Source organism: Macrobrachium rosenbergii, chromosome 10 (genome assembly GCF_040412425.1).
Source record: "Macrobrachium rosenbergii isolate ZJJX-2024 chromosome 10, ASM4041242v1, whole genome shotgun sequence".
NCBI lineage: Eukaryota > Metazoa > Arthropoda > Malacostraca > Decapoda > Palaemonidae > Macrobrachium > Macrobrachium rosenbergii.
This window is the reverse complement of record NC_089750.1, coordinates 28,919,952-28,940,552: the sequence shown is the minus strand read 5'-3', so window position 1 is coordinate 28,940,552 and position 20,601 is coordinate 28,919,952. Positions and strand designations below refer to the sequence as shown.

The 20,601-nt window shown below is 36.8% G+C and overlaps 1 long non-coding RNA gene across 1 annotated transcript in view; it reads left to right on the top strand.

Annotated features, from left to right (window-relative positions):
• The window catches only part of LOC136842991 (uncharacterized), a 112,001-nt gene extending 91,607 nt beyond the window's left edge, over nucleotides 1-20,394 (top strand). The window contains exon 3 of the long non-coding RNA XR_010854405.1: nucleotides 20,306-20,394. This is a non-coding gene — a long non-coding RNA (uncharacterized lncRNA). The remainder of the gene's footprint in view (nucleotides 1-20,305) is intronic.
• The last annotated feature ends 207 nt before the right edge of the window (nucleotides 20,395-20,601 follow it).

Below are 20,601 nucleotides of genomic sequence, written 5' to 3'. Positions count from 1 at the left end.
GTGTTTGTCTGTTCCCAAGGATTTTCTTGTATTGGTTTTGCCTCGTAGGGCGTGGATTCGTTCGAGGGTGGGAACTGGTTTGGTTTTGTCCCAGAGGACTTAGGAAGTTTGGTTTTATTTTGTGCATGGACAAGGCCGGCTAGGGTGCGAATTTGGGTTTGATTCGGGGAGTGTTTGCCCATTCCTGAGAATTTGGTATTTCTTGTGATAAGAGTCCCAATACGGGTTAGGTTCGGGAACTCAGTGAGCGTCGTGACACTCTTAGAATAATAACCCCAATAATAAGTAAAAAAAGATAGGACATAGCATAAACCTTCAAAGAAAAAATAATGCTTTGAGAGACACTGGGATACTGGTGCAGAGGAGGTAAGGTTTACGTACTGATATAAATTGATGGGTTAGACACTGGCCATTTTAGAAGTACACTTCTATTTATTTTTATAGAAGTGGTAAGTTCACCGTCGAGAGACAGATAAGTTAAAGTTATATTATTTGCAAGTTACGCTGATAAATGAGTGTCTTTTGCCAAAAATAATGAGAGCCGTTTCCCTCGCCCTAATATGAGCACAAAACTTTATTATGCACGGGCACTGTTTGCCTAAGTCACGTGCGTGCTAATTTGCCTTTCCCTATTTTATAGCCTTCCTCGCACAAGACTGGAAAAGGGTAATGTTTGTCTAGTCAGGCTCAAGGTCGTCTGGTGCGCACCTGGCCTGGAAGGACAATGACCGACAGTGGGAATTTCACCGAGATTGGCCGCACGCCTATAGAAACAATTACCTTGCATTACGCTTATTTAAAGGAAACCAAATATAAACATTTCTCTTGGGCCTTACTAAAATTAACTGGGAACGATGAGAGGACCTCGTGGTCACAGCAAACTTTGAGCAAAACAAAAAATAAACGCAAATAAACACAAAACAATGACAACAGAAAAAAGGTTCCTTATGCTTATGAATGAAAAAGCAGGTGGATCTTGAATGGAAACGCTATGAATGAAATAGGATTTATCACGTGCGGTGCTGTATGGAGGAGTATGTGCAAATGCAAATATGAAGCATATTTATTTGCTCATGTGGCTTGAACAGATTTTATGCCTTTTGGAGATTTTACATCTATAATGAGGAATTATACATTTGCCTAACGGATTCCTAACAGCTACAAGAGAGAGAGAGATTAGACTTTGAATTCCAGTGGTATGAAATTTGCTGGTTGTCCCACGTGGGACCTAAACATGTGCTAAGCTAAAATTTCAAGACGACAAATTGTCTGGATAACACAGGAGAAAATACACACACTGTTTCCTTCTTTCAGCACTTCGTAATTCCCTAACTTGCCTGTGCAAAAAATTTGCAGGGGCTTTCAAAACTTGCATAACAGATACTAACTATCTCTTCTCGATGACTGGATTGCATGCATGTACCTATGCAGGGGCTTTCAAAACTTGCATAACAGATACTAACTCTCTCTTCTCGATGACTGGATTGCATGCATGTAACTAACGTTTCCCTATTGCTATTTTCAGTCACAGTTGCACTTCCTATCCTAACATAAAATAAAATACCTGAGTTCAACAGTGATTTTTACATGGGAGTTAGTATCAACTTATACCTCCCTTGATGGCTGTGTGGTTTAAGGTGTCACTGTAGTCCTGAGTTCTTGTTCTTCCATGATTTGAGCCCACAAGATGACGAACTTATTATCAACTAAAAAATTCCTCTGTGGGTAACATATATGAAAATATATTATTTCGGAGGTAGAGCAAATTGGATATTAAAGGACATAATTTTGTAGCTTAATGCTTTTATATGAATCACGGTGATGTGATAAAATTCATTGATAATATGGCTGCGTGTGACAAACGCACTACACAGCTAACATGGTAGAGGTGGGTTGATATTGATTCTAATTACAAATACCTGAGTTCGACAGTGATTTGTAGGTGGGAGTGGGTATCAATTTATACCTCGCTTGATGGCCGTGTGGTTTAAGCCTCGCTGTAGTCTTGAGTTCTTGTTCTTCCGTGGTTCGAGCCCATGAGATGACAAACTTATTACCAGCTAAAAAATTCCCCTTTGGGTAACATATGAAAATATGTTATTTAGGAGGTAGAGCGAATTGGATAGTAAAGAACATTTGTAGCTTAACGCTTATATACATTATATATATATATATATATATATATATATATATATATATATATATATATATATATATATATATATATATATATATATATTATATGGAGTAACACAAGTATGATTTTTGCCTTTTCCTTTAGAGTTTTGGCCTAGATTTGTATTCAAACATTGAATGCCGAAAGTGCATCATCAATGAGAACTGCTGTTTTATATTATAATTATATATATAATATATATATATATATATATATATATATATATATATATATATATATATATATATATATATATATATTATATATATATATATATATATATATATATATATATATATATATATATATATATATATATATATGTGTGTGTGTGTATGTATTATAATATAAAACAGCAGTTCTCATTGACGATGCACTTGCGGCATTCACCGTTTGAATATAAATCTAGGGCCAAAACTCTAAAGGAAAAGGCAAAAATCATACTTGTGTTGCTCCATTTGATTCTTCTCTGGTGATAGCTGTTTAAGCCATTCATTCATGCCCATTATCAAGACTGTAATAGAGCCAGAATAGACCTCCACGCCAATATAAAGTTGCGCACAGGAAAAATTAAGGATTAATTAAAGAACAAAAACCCAGTACCGTAAAATGAAAAAAAAGGAAACTCTGCAAAGAAAAATTTCACAGACCCAGATTATATTCCATGAAGTTTTACAAGTTAGGCTCCTCAGCTCCAGAGAATCCTAATGGTCTGCAGTGTAACTTCCTTCTGCTGGAGAGGAGAGCATAGCTTGAAGACGCCTGGATATAGCTTGAAGACACCTGGATATTTAGTGTAGGCTGCTGCAGTGGTATGCTTAATGCTTCCTCCAGGAGCTTCTTCCAGGTGAACAATTTCTCTGTCATTTAGAGGTGGTTTCTTGCCATACACATCAGAATTTTCGTGGATGGCTTCGTTGTTGCGATGGGCACATGTAAAGAAACGTTACTTTCGCTTTTATTTTTCTTTGTATTTTTCGTAATTTTGTGTGTATTGGATTTTTCACAAAATTTTCGTGGATGGCTTCATTGTTGCGATGGGCACGTGTAAAGTTACTTTCACTTTTATTTTTCTTTATAAGTTTCATAATTTTGTGAACATTGGATTTTTGAACTGTTATGTAATTAGTTTCCCTTGATAAAAACCTTTATATCAGTATTGGCTAAATACCCATCAGTTTGGGTGACCTTTTGACAGTGCTTTCTCAAGGGAAACTGACCGTTTGTCTTAAACAGTGGTTCCCAAAGTGGGCGGTACCGCCCCCCGGGGCCGGTGGATTGATATCGGGGGGGCGGTGAGGCAAAAGGGGGTGGTTGGGGGGCGACAGGGTGGCATTAGGAGCATTTAATTTTAAGCAATTAAAAGCAAAAAAAAAAAAAAACACTTAAAATTACCGAACGTGGGGATCTACGACTTCTTAGTGAGTTCCAGCCTGATGTGGAGAAACCGATATCCCTGCGCCAAGCACACCCATCCCATTAACAGTAATTGTGAAGACCAAGTTTACTAAATTACTAAATTAAGTATTGTTTGTGAAATACATCTTCGAGTTTAATATTGTTGTTTTCAATTTGAAGCAAACCGTCCCGCCCCCCAAAAAAAAAAAAAATAATAATACTCGCGTGTGTGTATCGGCGGGAGGGGGGCGCTAGGAATCCATCTGGAAGCCAAGAGGGCGCCAGCCTGAAAAAGTTTGGGAAACTCTGGTCTTAAACAAGCGTACTCCTGCCTATCACTTTTCCCCAGAAGAATTTTGGAGGGTGATAGTTGAAAACTGAAGTTTCGGATTTGACGCTGGCAGTGAGAACTAGTTCTGGTCCAAGCAAGACGAGAAACTTCCACTCATTACCACCGTTGCGGGGGACGTATATCGAAGGTTTCCATCCTCCTATGCCTTGTCATTTACACATGGATTTCAGGCTTCTTGAAAACTATAGCCTGTGAACGGCTCTCGACTTGAATAATCAACTGACTTTTTCGATACATTGCTATCCAGCATCGACACGTCGACCCTACTCCTTCGCGATAATTTATTAGATGGATGCTTGAGGTATGTCACCCTGTACATGAGATGCGGTATTTAAGTGATTTAAGTCACATTTACTTAAATATTAATAACTCTTAATTTCCATTTTGCTCTCGACATACTAAACTCTGTCCAAAATGTCGTGTAACATGGAGTAGATTTCCGGCGTTACCGCTTTACGCTAATTTCATTCAGTAAATCTCGCTGAAGAAGGAGGGAAAACAATTTAGATCTGGCATACACTTTGCCCTATCTGTGTCTCAGGTCGGAGGGTTAAGTAGCTTCTTACTATCGTTTTGATGCTCAGCGTGACGGTTTAAGATGGAAGGCTCCCCACGTCAGCAATTAGGTGCTCAGACACGAGAAGTTTTATTCGATGTCCACGAGTATTTCAAAAAAGAAGAAAGAAAACAAAACAGTTATGCCTGGTTTTAACAATGCAAAACAACGTACAGTGGATGCAACTAGCAAAGCAGAAGTACGATATATCGAATATATAAGAATGGTAAAAACAGCTTAGAAGAAACTGAAGCTCCCGTTTTGAACGTACAGAAAATGGAAAAGACCACCAACGGTAACCAGCGTTGATGAATTTGATCAATGTGTTTTATTACGACGGACAGTTTTTAATTATTGCGGTAGAAAGGAAATTCCAACGTTGCATAGTATTGTACTTAAAGTGGGAGAAAATATTGGATTTAGTGGATGCAGAGAATCTCTACGTAAAAAAAATTGCATAAAGAAGTTGGGTTTAAATACGGAAGAGTTAACGGGAGGAAATTTCTACTGGAGAGGAGTGGCGTTGAAAATTATCTGTTTAAAGAACGGTATTGTTCCTTTTGTTGTTGGTAGTTGGTTAGTTAATTATATATTCAATTGTTTATTTTTCCTTTTTTGGGTAAACCTGTGTTTCCCAGTGATAACTTATGCATTATAATAATTAATGGTCGTTTGCGCTTGAGGGGAAACCCAGCATATTGTTTATTTTCGTTTTGACGGTAAATCCTTTGAAGCGTAAACTACTTAACAACCCTTTCGGAACTATCTGTTGGTGGTCTTGTTTTTTGACAGTAATACGAAATCTAAAGGAACCATCGCCAGCAAGGGAAAAAAAAAGGCAGTTGAAAGGAGGTTTTCGTACTGGACGTACGGCTGGCTTTTACAAGAGGAATGATATCTACCGTTTGTCGAAGTCGCTTAATGGAAGAGTAGTATATCCCCTCTTTTCTCCGCCACCCTGCACAAGACGAGACCAGCCACAAGTGTTCTAACATCAATACAACATCTTCGCCGAATTTCCGAGGAATAGAATTGATAAGGTACGTCATTACGAAAGATATGCTGACTTTCTAAAGTGATTCCCTGTCAATTTATTTATAGTAGATAAATATTCCATTGCTCGATTCCCAATTAATAAACCCTGTGGATTTGGTATTTAAAATATTCGTAATTTATCACTGCTGTAACTTTGCATGTTACCCTAGGAAAGTTGTTAGGATTTGAGGCAGTTTTTACATTAGTAGCAAACTGTTATGTTTACTTTACGCCGAAGTTTTCGGATCGTCAAGCCTTTCGTGGTTAGGTGGTTGCCACGTTAAGTGGGTGACAAAATATAGGCTATCCTTTATTTCCAATTGCTCAGAATTCAAGTTAATTTTAAATTTAACTACTGAGTTTGTTTATTGAATTATTGAGTGATTTAGCAGAACTTGCCTCTACTTTTTAAAAGAAAAATCTTATTTAATTTATGTCCTCAGGGTTTCTTGAATAGCGGGGAGGATAGGAGAAGGAAGACAGCATACCTGTAATTACTTCTGACACAGGAAATTCCTTCTTTCCGACAACAAGCCCACCAGCAACCAGTTCTGAAATAACTTCACATAGAAGTTCAGCCTTTTATTAAAGTGGACCTTTTAATGGACTTGTTTTCTTCCTTCCATCGTACAATTTTCAAGAAGTGGTAGTGCAAGAGCCAGGACCAAGTTTCTACGTGAAATGAAAAATAGGGATGCAGCAAATAGGTTTGTTATATTTCTAGACGAAACCTGGGTTAATCAGAATTATACAGTCACCAAGTGTTGGGTGGTTGAAAGTTCGACAGCGGCAACTGGAATAAACCCACCAAGCGGAAAGGGGAGTAGAATAACCCTTTTGCATGCTGGATCCAAGCAAGGACTCATACCAAATGCAGGGTTGGTGTTCCAAGCAAAGAACGATGGTGCTTATCACCACCAAATGTTATCATATTATACTTGAAAAATGGTTTCAAGAGCAGCTTATACCCACTATATCACCGTAGTCCGTTAACTTTACGGACACTGCATCTTATTCGGTGCAGATTGGCGGACCTCCTACGATGGCAAGCACAAGTGGATTGATCCAAGACCAGTTAAGAAGTAAAGGTGAAAATCCCCCAGAAAATCTGACGAATTGTGAATTGCTTGAAATGGTGAAAGTAGTGAATTAAGTTAATGCTCCATAATGTGTCGTCGACAGGATAGCTTTAGAAAAAGGTCACAAGGTCACAAGGTCATAAAGCTTCCACCTTATCACAGCCATTATAGTGCAACTGCACTTATGGGGGCGCAGGTTAAAAGCTGTGTAGCCAAAAGAATAACTTTAAAATGGCAGATCTAATATCGTTATTACAAGAAACTGGCATGTTTGACCACAGAAATTGGAACAGTGCCGTTAAGCATGTTGAAAATATTATTATAAAAGACACAGAGAATGATATTGCTATGCATTAGTTTGCTGATTCATTTGTTACAGAAATAACTGCATCTGATGAGGAATAGCATAGCAAACATTAATGTTGAAAACTGCTTATTGTCCTGGAAGATTGTCTTGATTTAGTTTAATAAAAACTTCTGTTTTATTTTGTTGTTTCATTCTTGTATTAGTTTTATCCTCTGATGATGAAAGCATATATTTTTACAAACTCTATTTTACGGGGACAGCCTTAATTAATTTTAGTGAGGAAACGTTTTGTATTCCCTTGTTTCTTCTTTCTCGAGGTTTCTTCTTCTGATAAGAATTAACCTTGCGTTAACTGAGAACAAGCCTTTTTTTTTGTACGCGAGGGTGCCTTATTTTAAAGAAATATTTATTTTACCGTTCATTATCCTAGCACCCAAGAAATTGTTCTAATGGAGGAAAAATATTTACTATATGTTTGATGTTCGTCATGTTCATCAATTCAATGTTAAACATGTTTTGATATATATGTTTGTGTGTATATATATATATATATATATATATATATATATATATATATAATATATATATATATATATATATATATATATATATATATATATATATATATATATATATATATATATATATATATCACATTACCACAGGTGAAAAATAAGATGGGGTGTAGGTCCTGACCGTTTTTCGACTTTATTTCTAAGCCATTGACGATATCAATCCTTCGTCAGTGGCTTGGAAATAAAGTCGAAACCAGTCAGACCTACACCTCTCTTATTTTTTACCTGTGGTGTGTGATAAATGAATATAATAAAAAGTACAAATAGTGATTATAATCATATAGTATATATATATATATATATATATATATATATATATATATATATATATATATAATATATGATGATTATAATCACTTTTGTACGCCATTCATTTATCATACATTACCACAGGTAAAAAACAGAAGTACTGTCAGATTCCTCTCTCTCTCTCTCTCTCTCTCTCTCTCTCTCTCTCTCTCTCTCTCTCTCTCTCTATCTATAATGTGTACACACACATTATATACATATATATATATATATATAACCTATCTATATATACATATCTATATATCACACATTACCACAGGTGAAAAATAAGCGACGGGGTGTAGGTCCTGACCGATTTCGACTTTACTTCCAAGCCATTGACGAAGGACTGATATCGTCAGCGGCTTGGAAATAAAGTCGAAAAACGGTCAGGACCTACACCCCGTCGCTTATTTTTCACCTGTGGTAATGTGTATATATATATATATATATATATATATATATATATATATATATATATATATATATATATATATATATATATATATATATATATATATATATATATATATATATATATATATATATATATATATATATATATATATATATATATATATATATATATATATATATATATATATATATATATATATATATATTATATAACGTGTGTACACATTATAGAGAGAGAGAGAGAGAGAGGAATCTGACAGTACTTCTGATAATATTCAAATATAAACTGACCCAATCAGTACTCAGATTATATAACGAGTAAACGTTGTAGAATTTTAATAATAAACTTGGAAAAAAGTTATTATTTACATTAAGATTCCAGTAACGCACTGATCTATATTGATCGCGGGTATGGAACGCTAAATTTTCATTTCCGTCAGAGACGAATGAAGACACTGGAACCAGGTATAGACGAGGATGTCCTCTTGGAAGTCGATCAGTTATCGGTGTTTAAGGGCACTTCCTTGTCTCTCATGCTTTATATTGCACTCGCGCTGTTCCTACAATTTTTGTTGAAATAAACAAGGCATTCAACTTTATGGGCTGCTCTCGAAACACAAGGTGGGCTTAATCTACATCAAAACAAAGAAGATATTATAGATCCTCAAAGGCAGCTTTTGGTTGACTGGAAAGATTTATAATATTATGGGATTAAAGGACCCTAAATTGAAGGATCCGGGATTAGCTTGAGCCAGATTAAAAGTCTTGAAGTTTGGCAACGCCGAAAACCCACTCTGTGTTTCATGACATTCGGGACAGATTACAGATAAATATCTCATGGATATATGTAACAAAATTTTAAGAGGTGATTCGCCAAAGTTTATTCTTGTTTAAAAGTGTTGTTCAGTCAATTATTGTGAGTGAAGGAGTTGTATATATTTACTATTATTATTGTTGGAATGTATCTCTGTTAATTAAGATTAAAATTAAATGAGTCTGACGTAGGTCGTCATGTAGACAGTTATTGTTGAGTGGTTTAGGTCTGGCCTTAATTTCAGAACATTTTCAGTTATATTTTGAATATTTCCCTTGTAACTGATATTGATTTGGCTAGATCATTCTGGTCTTTTGGCATACTAATATTTAAAGCTTGCTGCCTTGTATAAATTTATATTTGGTAAGTGCCTTCAAAAGTAGCGTTAAAATTTTCAGAATTCCAAGGGCAAGACTATATGGTAATGGGTTGGGGAGACTGTGCATCACCTTCTCAGTGACTGGGTTATCGCTGGCCAGGTTGTCTCTCAGAAAGCGCACTTGTCCTGGTCAACCAACATTTCGTGTTTTTATAATTTTCGTGTTTTGCAATTGCATATGAAGGTTACAATAAGAAATACTTGTTAGAATATTTTTAGTTTTACCTAAATTGTCCATTACTCAATGTTTAGTTCAGCTTGAAGTTGTATTCTTAAAGTTGCCCAACATAGATTAAATTGAGGGGCTTGCATGCCTCCTCCAAGCACTTTAATTTGTATACCATGTTGGTCCGCAATTCCTTTGTCTCCTGTGTGCAGTGCTGTTCCTCATCACAAGGCTGGTTACCAGGTTTAGGCAGCTGACAAGTCTTAGTGATACTCTCTTGTAGGGTGTCTTCAGTGTTACTGCATTGGTTATGATCCCCTAAAGGTCATCTGCCTCATGTTTGTAAACTGTTCCATAGTAATTTTTGTGATAAATTTTAAAATTTTCTTTGAGCTTTATTTATTGTTGTATGCTTGTGTTTGGAACTCATCCTTTTTCCTCCTTCTGTCCTCTTATCGTTTTGCTAAGGTATCCGATGTTTGTCAACATCTGCTTTACATGCTCCAACTCCATGTGGGCAGATTTCCAGAGACTGCAGTGTGGGAAGGCCCATCTGATGTTGGCACCAATGACAGACCCCTTGCATGAATTGTGGCACTGTCCCCTGGCATTAAGGCAGAGGCCTGCATTTGCACCATTTGCATAGGTGGCTGGAACATACTGTGCTTCTCTTTCAACAAAGATATCAAGGAAAGGAAGGGTACTCCTTTGCTGGCGTCATTTGTAAAGTTGAGAACCAGAATAGTTTTCAAGACAACGGCTAGTTTTTCTACATCATGTGCTTCTTTGGCAGTGATAAAGATGTCATCCGTATATCTGACTTAGATTCTTGGTCTTTGGCAACTGCAGCCACATAAATGTTGGCAAAGAGAACTACGAGGGATTATCCCAGTGCTACACCATCCACCAGTGACGATGAATTAATACATCTTTGCTGTCACTCAAAAAAAAAACTTCCCACTATGACCAACCACAGAGCAGTTAAGGACGAATTCTCCTCTCAGTATGGCACTGTACTTCCTTTCTTTTCTAAACAACTGAAGCTCTCCTGGTACTGAGGGAATCATGCCAAGGAGAGGACCCCTTTGACTCACTTGTAACAGAAGTATACGAGGTGGATGGGTCAGACCCATCTGCAGATGGTTAACCAGTATGCCAGGTGAACTGTAGCCAGGAATAGTTGGAGAGCAAGAGACTAGGACTATCATGGGCCTAGGTGGAAATCGGGAAACTTAAACTGCAGTTGCTGAAGCCTGCCTTGAAGCCGGTCTTTCTGCACTCCCTACAGAAACAATCTCAGCAACAGAAGTCATGAAGTTCCTCCTGAAGTATGATAACAACCAATTAAGGTTCTTCTGTTCCTTTGCATGGAGTGCCACCAAGTGCCACTTGAGAAATGGTCACCACTAGTAACATAAAATTAAGGCAAAATGCTTGAAATCTGTGAAAAAATTCCAAAGAATCTGATTTTTGCGGGAATTGGAGGGATGTGTGTCTAGTGTCACCAAAAAAATGTTAGAGTGTCTTAGGGATGGGCAACAAATTTTTTTGGCCTCCGTTATCACCACATATTAATGGCCAAAATGGAAGCATTTTTTTTTACCATAAAACTGGTTAAACGAGAAAACTTGGAAACCGCTATGCATATGGCAGTAAGGCAAAGAAGAACAAAAGTTGAAATCATAAAAAGACATCCATTGCTTCAGTTCGGCTGCTATGGCCGTTCAAAATTTGATTGATGTCAGATTTAATAATATTTCTCTCTCTCTCTCTATCTGGAAAACGGTCATTCATAGGAAAGAATCTCATAGACGTAAAAAGATGCAGAATATCAAAATACATCATATGATGTGACTTTAACTTCATACCTCAAATTATGTAGGAGATATTGCTATTAAAATTCGTTGTATCCCAATTTCATCGTAAAAAAACAAGGACAACGTAGCGTTCTTCATGTAACTACAAAACAGTCATTTATTTGAAAAAATTGCATAGAAAAAAAAACTGTAGAATATCAGAATACACCATGTGATGTAACTTTTAACTTCATATCTGAAATTATATAGGGGATATTGCAATTGAAATTTTAAGTATCTCAGTTTCCTCGTAAAATAATAGGAAAATGTCCTTTTTTATGTAACTGCAAATGGTCATTCATTCAAAAATAAAAAAAATTAAAAAAATATTCAGAATATCAAAATATATCATATGAGGTCATCATTAACTTCATAACATTAATAATATTGGAGATATTGCAATTCGTTTTTTGAGTACTCCAATTTCACCATGAAATATCAAAACGATAAGCAGTTCATTCTTTATAAAAAAAATTATTTATTTGAAAAAAATATCCAAGGAAAAATTTAGAAACATTAATATATACTAAATAAATCAAGTTTTAACTTAATATCTCTGAATATAGCGAAAAAATTCCAAATTTTGGTTTAAACACAGTTTCAACACCTATTTGACGGGACAAGGGCAATCTATGAAAGAACGATGATCCTGATATAGGTACTACAGTTCTAATATTATTTGTCATTTGTTAAGAAGAGCTGTAACTAATATTATCGAAACTAAATTAGATATCTTCATCTTCCTCTGACAAATCATCATTTATCATTGCCGCTTCTCCATCTGAACAATGGCCACCGCAGACCCCACAAGCTGTAACGCAAAAGAGCCCCTCTCTTTTACAGCTGCCTCTCATTGTCTGGCACTGGTTCTCACTTTCCCTGCAACTGCAACAGACCGATTTCAGCAGTTCACCAGGGGCAATATTACCAATAAGCATCCTACGTCTTATGACTTCTATCAAGTTCCCATCCTCTTCCAGTTGGGCTTAAAGCTTCAGTATCCAGTTCTTTCCAGGTTATTAATTGGTGATGCACTCTCAGAGCATGCTGGATACTGGCATCTTCTGTTGGTGGTAAAACTTCTGGACTGATCTCACCCCTATGTGCTTGTTGGAAAAATCTGGAATGCCGTTCCTTTTCTAAGGTACTTGTAATACCGTAGGAATTAGACATATGAATAAAGATCCAAAGATTCTGGCAGTGCATATTATGTAGTCGTATTAATCAGGGATGGATATTCATTTATAGAGAAATTGATACACTTTGTCATTTAGTATTAATGATGCTGCTGTTTTTTTCTCTTCCTCATCTTTTTCCATTTCATCGTGGTAATTTCTGATTAGTTCTGCACTACAGTCATTAAAACACAATATCTTTTTTCCTTGCTTCATTTGACATATAAATCTCAAACCATAATGAGTTTCAAGTTTACAGTCATTAAAACACAATATCTTTTTTCCTTGCTTCATTTGACATATAAATGCTCGAACCATAATGAGTTTCAAGTTTACTCTTAAAATGGCGTTCTACATAAACTGGACAGTCTTTGCTTACTATATCCTTGATTTATTTAGTACATATTAATGTTTCTAAAGTTTTCCTTGGATATTTTTTTCAAATGAATGGTTTTTTTTTTAGATAAAGAATGAATTCCGTATTGTTTTGATATTTCATGGAGAAATTGAAATATTCAAATAATGAATTGCAATATCTCCAATATTATTATTGTTATAAAGTTAATACTGACCTCATATGATATATTTTGATATTCTGAATCTTTTTTGTATTCCATACACTTTTTTGAATAAATGACCATTTGTGAGTTACATAAAAAGGCCTTATTTTTCCTATTATTTTAAGAGGAAATTGAGGTACTTAAAATTTCAATTGTAATGTCTCCTATACAATTTGAGAGATGAAATTAAAAGTTACATCATATGGTGTATTTTGATATTCCACAGCTTTTTTCTTCAGTGCATTTTTTTTCAAACAAATGACCGTTTACACTGGGACACAACAAATTTTAATTGCAATATCTCCTGTATAATTTCAGGTATGAAGTTAAAAGTCACATCATATGATGTATTTTGATATTCTGCATCTTTTTTTCTTCTATTAACTTCTTTCCTATGAATGACCGTTTTCCAGATACAGAGAGGAAGAAATGTTGTTAAATCTGATATCAGTCAAATTTTGAACGGTCATAGCAGCCGAACTATGAGATATTTTGAGACGGGGACTGAATCATTGGATGTGTTTTTATGATTCCAACTTTTGTTCTTCTATGCCTTACTGTCATACTAATAGCGGTTTCCAAGTTTCTTTCGTTTAACCATTTTTATGGTAAAAAATGCTTCTATTTTGGCCATTAACGAATGCTGATAAAGGAGGCCAAAAAAATATATTGCCCACCCCTGAGACACTAACGTTTTTTTTGGGGTGATACTACACACATATCCCCCCACATTCCCGCAAAAATCAGATTCTTGGAGTTTTTTCACAGATGAAACCTAAGTTCATGTTACTACATTCCTTGTAATCTGAATTGAGTTGAGCCTTAGATGCTGACAGTAGCTAGACAGCCAGCAGAATAAGGGAACTGCATCCTAGTTGAAACGTGTGTTCTCCAGTCCTACGAACTACTACCTGAGTTGTATGTGATGTTTCAGATATTTAAGGCAAGATTCCAAGAATTTGGTAGAAATGGAGAGAAAGCTATTCCTTGCTCTCAGGAGATGGTTGGCGGCAGGACTACCTGACGAGATGTATGGAGACTTTAGCCAATATGCCAAGGAAATAAAACCCCAGAGTGCTAGAGCCACAACTGTGGCTGATGAGTGTAGATGTATGTATGGTACATAGGAGGTCACACAGAAATCACTGACATCCCTTTCTCCTCCACAAGCTTCACCTTGCATATTCAAGTGGCAGCACTGAGAACACACAAATGTTGTACTCACTGCCACAAGATTGGGCACAGTATCAGCCATTATGGGCAGAAAAACAGACTATAGGGTTTTAAAAGGTCCACTGTCATTCATAGGTCCTAGACAATCCTCTAGAAGGCAGTCTTAAGAAGTGACTGGGCATTAATCAAAATAGCTAACAAATCAAGGCCATTGGTGCCAGCACCTGGTCCTTTAGAAAGAATACGCTAAAGATGACAGCCAGACTCCCCGTGCTCAAGAATGTAGCTTTCTGTCAGTGCCTGAGAACACACAAACACCCCAGTATAAGGTCCTGTGCATAAATCACAAGCCACCCCAGGGATAGAACAGCATAGCTAAGACTACTAACACGAGAAAGAATTTCCAGAGGCATGAATGGAGTATACAGAGGAGGAAATATAGCGCCACCACGCTGACCCAGTGTCATGCCACACTGCTGCCAATGTGTAGCTCAACTGTGTTCATTAGTGAGAGGCAAGGGATGTGGACCAGAAAGATGAGAGAGGAAAGAAAAATGAAGCCAAAATAAAAAATCAAAATCTCTTCAATCGGGGTCTGCCAGGGGAAGTGAACAGAATACTGCCTATGTCATCAGAGGGGTTTTGATCCCCTCAAGGCATCTGTGAAGGACATTGCAGACTTCCTGGTCTTCCTGAGGTGTGAAAAGACCCTGTTGGTAATAGCCCTCAAGGGCTACATGGGTAGCCCTTACCCAGGTCTTCAGGCCCAGTAGGGCATCAGCCTTTACAAGTCATGGGAGTTGTCAGCCATTCTAAGGGGTTTCATTAGAATTGCCCTCCCAGTGAGGTAAGAGTCCCAGAGTGAAATGTCACCAAGGTCCTTGCCACCTAATGGGCAACCCCTCTCCAACAGGACTCAGACAGGAACTTCACCCTCAAGACCATATTTGTCCTGGCACTCAGTTCTGCCAAGAGGGTTGGGGAACTGCATAGCCTCTCATATGTTTTCACCCACGCTAAAGGTTGTTCATCCATGTCCCTGCAGTTCATGGCTAAGATTGAAGTTCCTTCAGTCCTGGGCCTTAAGATTTGAAGGTTTCTCCATCTCCTCCCTGAAGGACTTCGCCGGGGAGACAGAGATGTTGCTTTGTCCGGTGAGAGTCCTAAAGTAGTTTCTGAGGTGGACGGCACCACCAAGACCCTGGTGCAAGGACTCTTCATCAGTACAGGCAGAACAAAGAAGGTGGTATCTAAGAAAACCGTCTCCTCCTAGATGAGGGCGGTCATCACAAGAGCCAACGACTCTGACAAGGACACAGCAAAGTCTCTGGGAAAAATCAAAGCTCTTGACATCAGGTCCATTACCCTTCATTGGCACACAGGAGGAACCAATCCCTCCTACAGGTTCTTAAGGCAGTATGGATGTGCCAAAACATGTTCATGTCCTTTCTGCAGTATGGATGTCCCTAGCCATGAACATATGTTCAAACATGTTCATGTCCTTTCTGCATGAGAGACTTAACCCACAAGTCCCTAGCCATGTACACCCTGAGCCCAATATTTGCAGCCCAGCAGGTCGTCCAGGTCGTTGAGCCCCACTCCTCCTACATGGGGGTGGAAGAACTCTGTCACTGGGACTCCTGAATACCTGCATAGATATAGAGGACTGGTGAGTACAGGATGTTGTCAGTAATTGGGTAGTGACTAGGCCTATATTGTAAATGCCATAGTTAGTGCCATCCATGGATGCCTTGTATATGGGGCACATCCATCCAAGTTAGGAGGAACAGATCGTCCTTCCACCTGAGAGTAAATCTCCATTTATGAAAGTGTATGTTTGTATTCCTGTCGGAACAAACAAATTTTAAAAGTGATTTTATACTTTTCCTAGTATACAAACCTACACTTTCATAAGGTAGTTTTTACCCTCCTCAACCGTCCTTCTGGTAGTCGATGAATCCCCAGCAAGTACGTCAGATCAGCCACAAAAGCTGATTCATGTAGGGGAAGAGGGAGGCCTCACAAGGTTGGGTCAGCCCATAGGCCTAGGCAATAAGATTTTGTTATGGGTCAAGACAACTGAAGTGTGCCTTGTGTAAGTAATTCCATTTATGAAAGCGTAGGTTTGTATACTATAAAAATACAAATTACATTGGATTTTGGTTGTTTTTATCTATTGATAATTTATATATTTTTTTCTTTTTAATGACTGATCTCTTCTTACTGTATTACTGTATCTTCTGTAATTTCTTTCAAATGAACACCATATTCTTTGGAAGCTTGAATTTGAAGTTAATGGCCGGTGTAGGCTTGTTCACAAGTGATGCGTTAATATCATATTTACTTCACTTTGCAAATAACTTATGCCCAAAGGAAATTATATATGATGTGTTGATGACTATGGCTTACAAGTTATGGAAGGTAGCATCCTGGTTTCTTTGGTACTGTAGTCCTCATCACTAGTGGTGGCATGAGGTCAGAGCAGTCAAAGATTCTGCTCGACAGATGAATGTTTCTTCCTTGATGGTAATGCCATATGCGTCTAGTGGTAGCTGACTCATTGACCTTTCAGTCTATTTTGGACTAGTTGTCAGGTAATCAGTTTGTACATTGAATCCCACGTTCACATAGGTGGATGTAACCAAATATTAACAAGACTGCATTCTCCCTTAGCATTCAGAAGTCCCCAATCATTTATAGGAACTTGAAGAACTAAAAGTAGAATATAAATATATATATATATATATATATATATATATATATATTGTTACGTGTGGGGCTTGGCTGATGAGTTTATTAATTAATGCAATTTATGGGACCCCATGTCGCCAAGGACATGCATTAACCTGAAAGACAGACAATTACTTAATTAAATAAGGTCGCCAGTCTTGGAAAAACAATATATGGGATAACAGATTACTCTGCAACAAATGGATTATATCAAACCCTTAATTTCCAATTGGTCCCGACAAAGAAAGAATGTGCGGTTAAAACGAGGAAATTACACAAACTTTTGCCCACGTCAGACACAGTCAGTTTTCCCTTGCTTCAAGTAACGTTATAACGCAACGAAGTATTTGAGATATCGTACGCAGTTTGCATTATTGAAGGCTAATTCTCTTCCGAACAATGGGATCGAGACACAAGGCTGCCTGAAATTTACTAACTTAACTTTCCTAAGTCCTACTTACTGCACGGAATAGTTTACACAGTATCATTAGACAATATTAATTATTCTTACACTAGACTTCATAAAAGTAAATTGGTTATACCAGGTTATCATAGATGGTGGCAAAGTGGGAAAAGAAAGGACACTGGAAATACAGAAAGAGATACTAGCGAGTCGATGAAAATTTGGCAAATTTCAAACTTACTGTTGACGTGGGTCACTTGCGCAGGCAACTGACGATCAGAAGTCTTGAAAACAGCCGTTCATCTCAGTAATACCAGTGAAACAGTAAGAGGGCAAGCACAAAGAATTAATTACACACAACTCTCTTTCTAACCTCTTTTGGGGTCTAACTCTGGGTTGTTTTCACATCAGTATGTCTTTATGCCTTGGGCAGTCTGAAAATTTGGCAAACATTGCCGATACATTGAATAGGGAAAAAGGAGCTTAAGACCACCTTTACTAAAGGTTGCTTGGCAAGACCCTCCCTATGGTGTTAGGCCCCTAATGCTAACTAAAGACATCACTTTTTTTTTTTTAAATACACCCACCCATCTCTGCCCTCGAAGCGTCCTTAGCATAGACAGAGACATCTTTCTGACTTTGGTAGAATAATATTCTTATTTACTAATGGACTAATATTTGTGAATATATATGTGTATATATATATATATATATATATATATATATATATATATATATATATATATATATATATATATATATATATATATATATATATATATATATATATATATATATATATTATATTTAGAATCTACTGGTCAATTTTTTACCAGGTATATAAGCTATTATAATAACCACGATGCCTTCTTAACTCATTGATTTCTTAACATTTTGTGGTATTCATCTTGTATAAGTACTTCAGGGAAGGGAAACATGTCTGTGCCTGCTCTATTGTGAACTCTGACATATTATTCATAATTTTGATGAATATATCATCAGTGTACCAAGTACCTAAGATATTTTGGGTGGCCTGGTAAGACTGTCCTTAATAGAAGTCATCTGCAGATAGTAAAGAAAAGAGATCCCATTGGTACATTCATAATCTATTGGAAGAGCTCCCTTTTGTGCAGCAAAAAGAACATTTCTTTAATGCACCATTTCAGGAATTTTGAAGGGTGGAGCATGTAATTTATAGACCTTGCTAAGAAATTTGTCTATGGTTTCAGCTAACGGCCATTCATGTGCAGATTTTGAAATCAACTGAGCAGTGCCTCTTTGGTAAGAGGTCATGTTTAGGAGTTTATTGAATTTAGCAAGCTTTCAGAGTATGTGACATTAAAAAATGTAATGTATTAATATTATATTTTAAATACCCTTTATATAGGTGATAACATCCGGAATGTAATGGGTCACCAGTGATTGTTGTTTATAGGTTCTTATTGTTCTTAACAGTCAGCATTCCCATGATTATAAACCTTATGAAGGAACATATCATCATGAACACTATTCACTGCATTCACTCTCATACTTGTTTTTAATCTCTAGGAAGCTAATTGCATGTTTTGTCACAGATAGGAATGTACACGATCTCAAAGTGTTTGGTCAGTTTTCTCTTCATGCTGTTGATACTTTACAACATAGGCAGGTGCTTGGTCGCTCTTTATATTGATTATGTTAGGGTGGTTCTTAAAATTTCTGCTACGTCTGCTTTTATACAGTTGAGCTGAGAATGGCGTCCAGATTACCAACAACTTACTCAGCCAACATATGGGAAAGGTAGACATTTCACTAGGAGCTGAGAAGACTCAGCAAGGGATGCATTTGTTTGTTACCCCTGTCGCCGAAGTTGGAAGTAATTTACACTTTCACGTCTAATTTTGTGAATGCGTTTGTTTGCAGGATATCTCAAGTTAGTGGATACAAAATTTGACAAAACGTATTTTGTATGTATATTATTGAAATCCTTCAGACGATTAACACAGGATAAATCGGCTCAGTGTTGAAGATTGGAAGCCGTGAACATCACCTCAATTCTGAACCGATATTGTTTAAAAGTCAGTCATCTCAAGTATGTCAACCAAGTGGTATCAATTTCTGGTCACAACTTCGTGATCTTTCCTGCAAAAGCCCACTCACACACATGCAAAGATAAAGATTTTCAGCTGCTTACATGCTTCAAAGGTGTTCACATATTTTAGTGGGTTCACATATTTTAGTGGCCTTGGTGGAGGGTTGCATGATATAAATTACTTGTGTTAGTACAATTACCCAATTGAATAATCATCTTTTCCTTTGTGGTTTAAAAATATTTTTTAAGCGCCGGCAGATTGTTAAACAACACCACCTACTTAATATATCCTACACTAATTGTTTTCATTATAATGTCAAGTCGGTGTTGGATATTGACCTAATTAGATATCGCTCATTATTTCTGTAAATATGCAGTTTTTACACTTTTATCTTTTTATTTCTCTAAGTACGAATTTTTATAGTTTTATCTTTTGAAAGTCTACATCATTGCCTCTAAAAATGTTGATTTCTTTTTTGTTCAGTTAATTTCTCTCTCTCTCTCTCTCTCTCTCTCTCTCTCTCTCTCTCTCTCTCTCTCTCTCTCTCTCTCTCTCTCTCTATATATATATATATATATATATATATATATATATATATGTGTGTGTGTGTATGTATATATGTGTATGTATGTATGTATATATTATATATATATATATACATATACATAGCATGCACAGTGATACCTCTGTATTCAAACTCTTCGTTCCAGAAGGCTGGTCAAGTGCCTATTTGTTCGAGTACTGAATTAATTTCTTCCATAAGGAATAATGTAAATTAAATTATTCCATTCCAGACCCCCAAACATACAAAATAAAAGCATTTTAATTCGAATTCAACAAGCCTGGCATGCAGAATTCATACAAGAGACCCCAAACAAGTAAGTAGATCAAATAAATGCGAATTTATTTTCACTTTATTTGTATATAGCTGGGGCAGTTGATGGAACGTGAAAGGTGGTGAGGGAGGCGAAGAGTAGAAGGGGTGTTATTGTGGGATGGGGAAGGTGAATGCATCCCTTGCCATAAAGATGGCAGGCAAGTGTGTTTCTGAGGTTCTTTGTCTTTTCTGTCTTTTTACTTTATTGAGTCT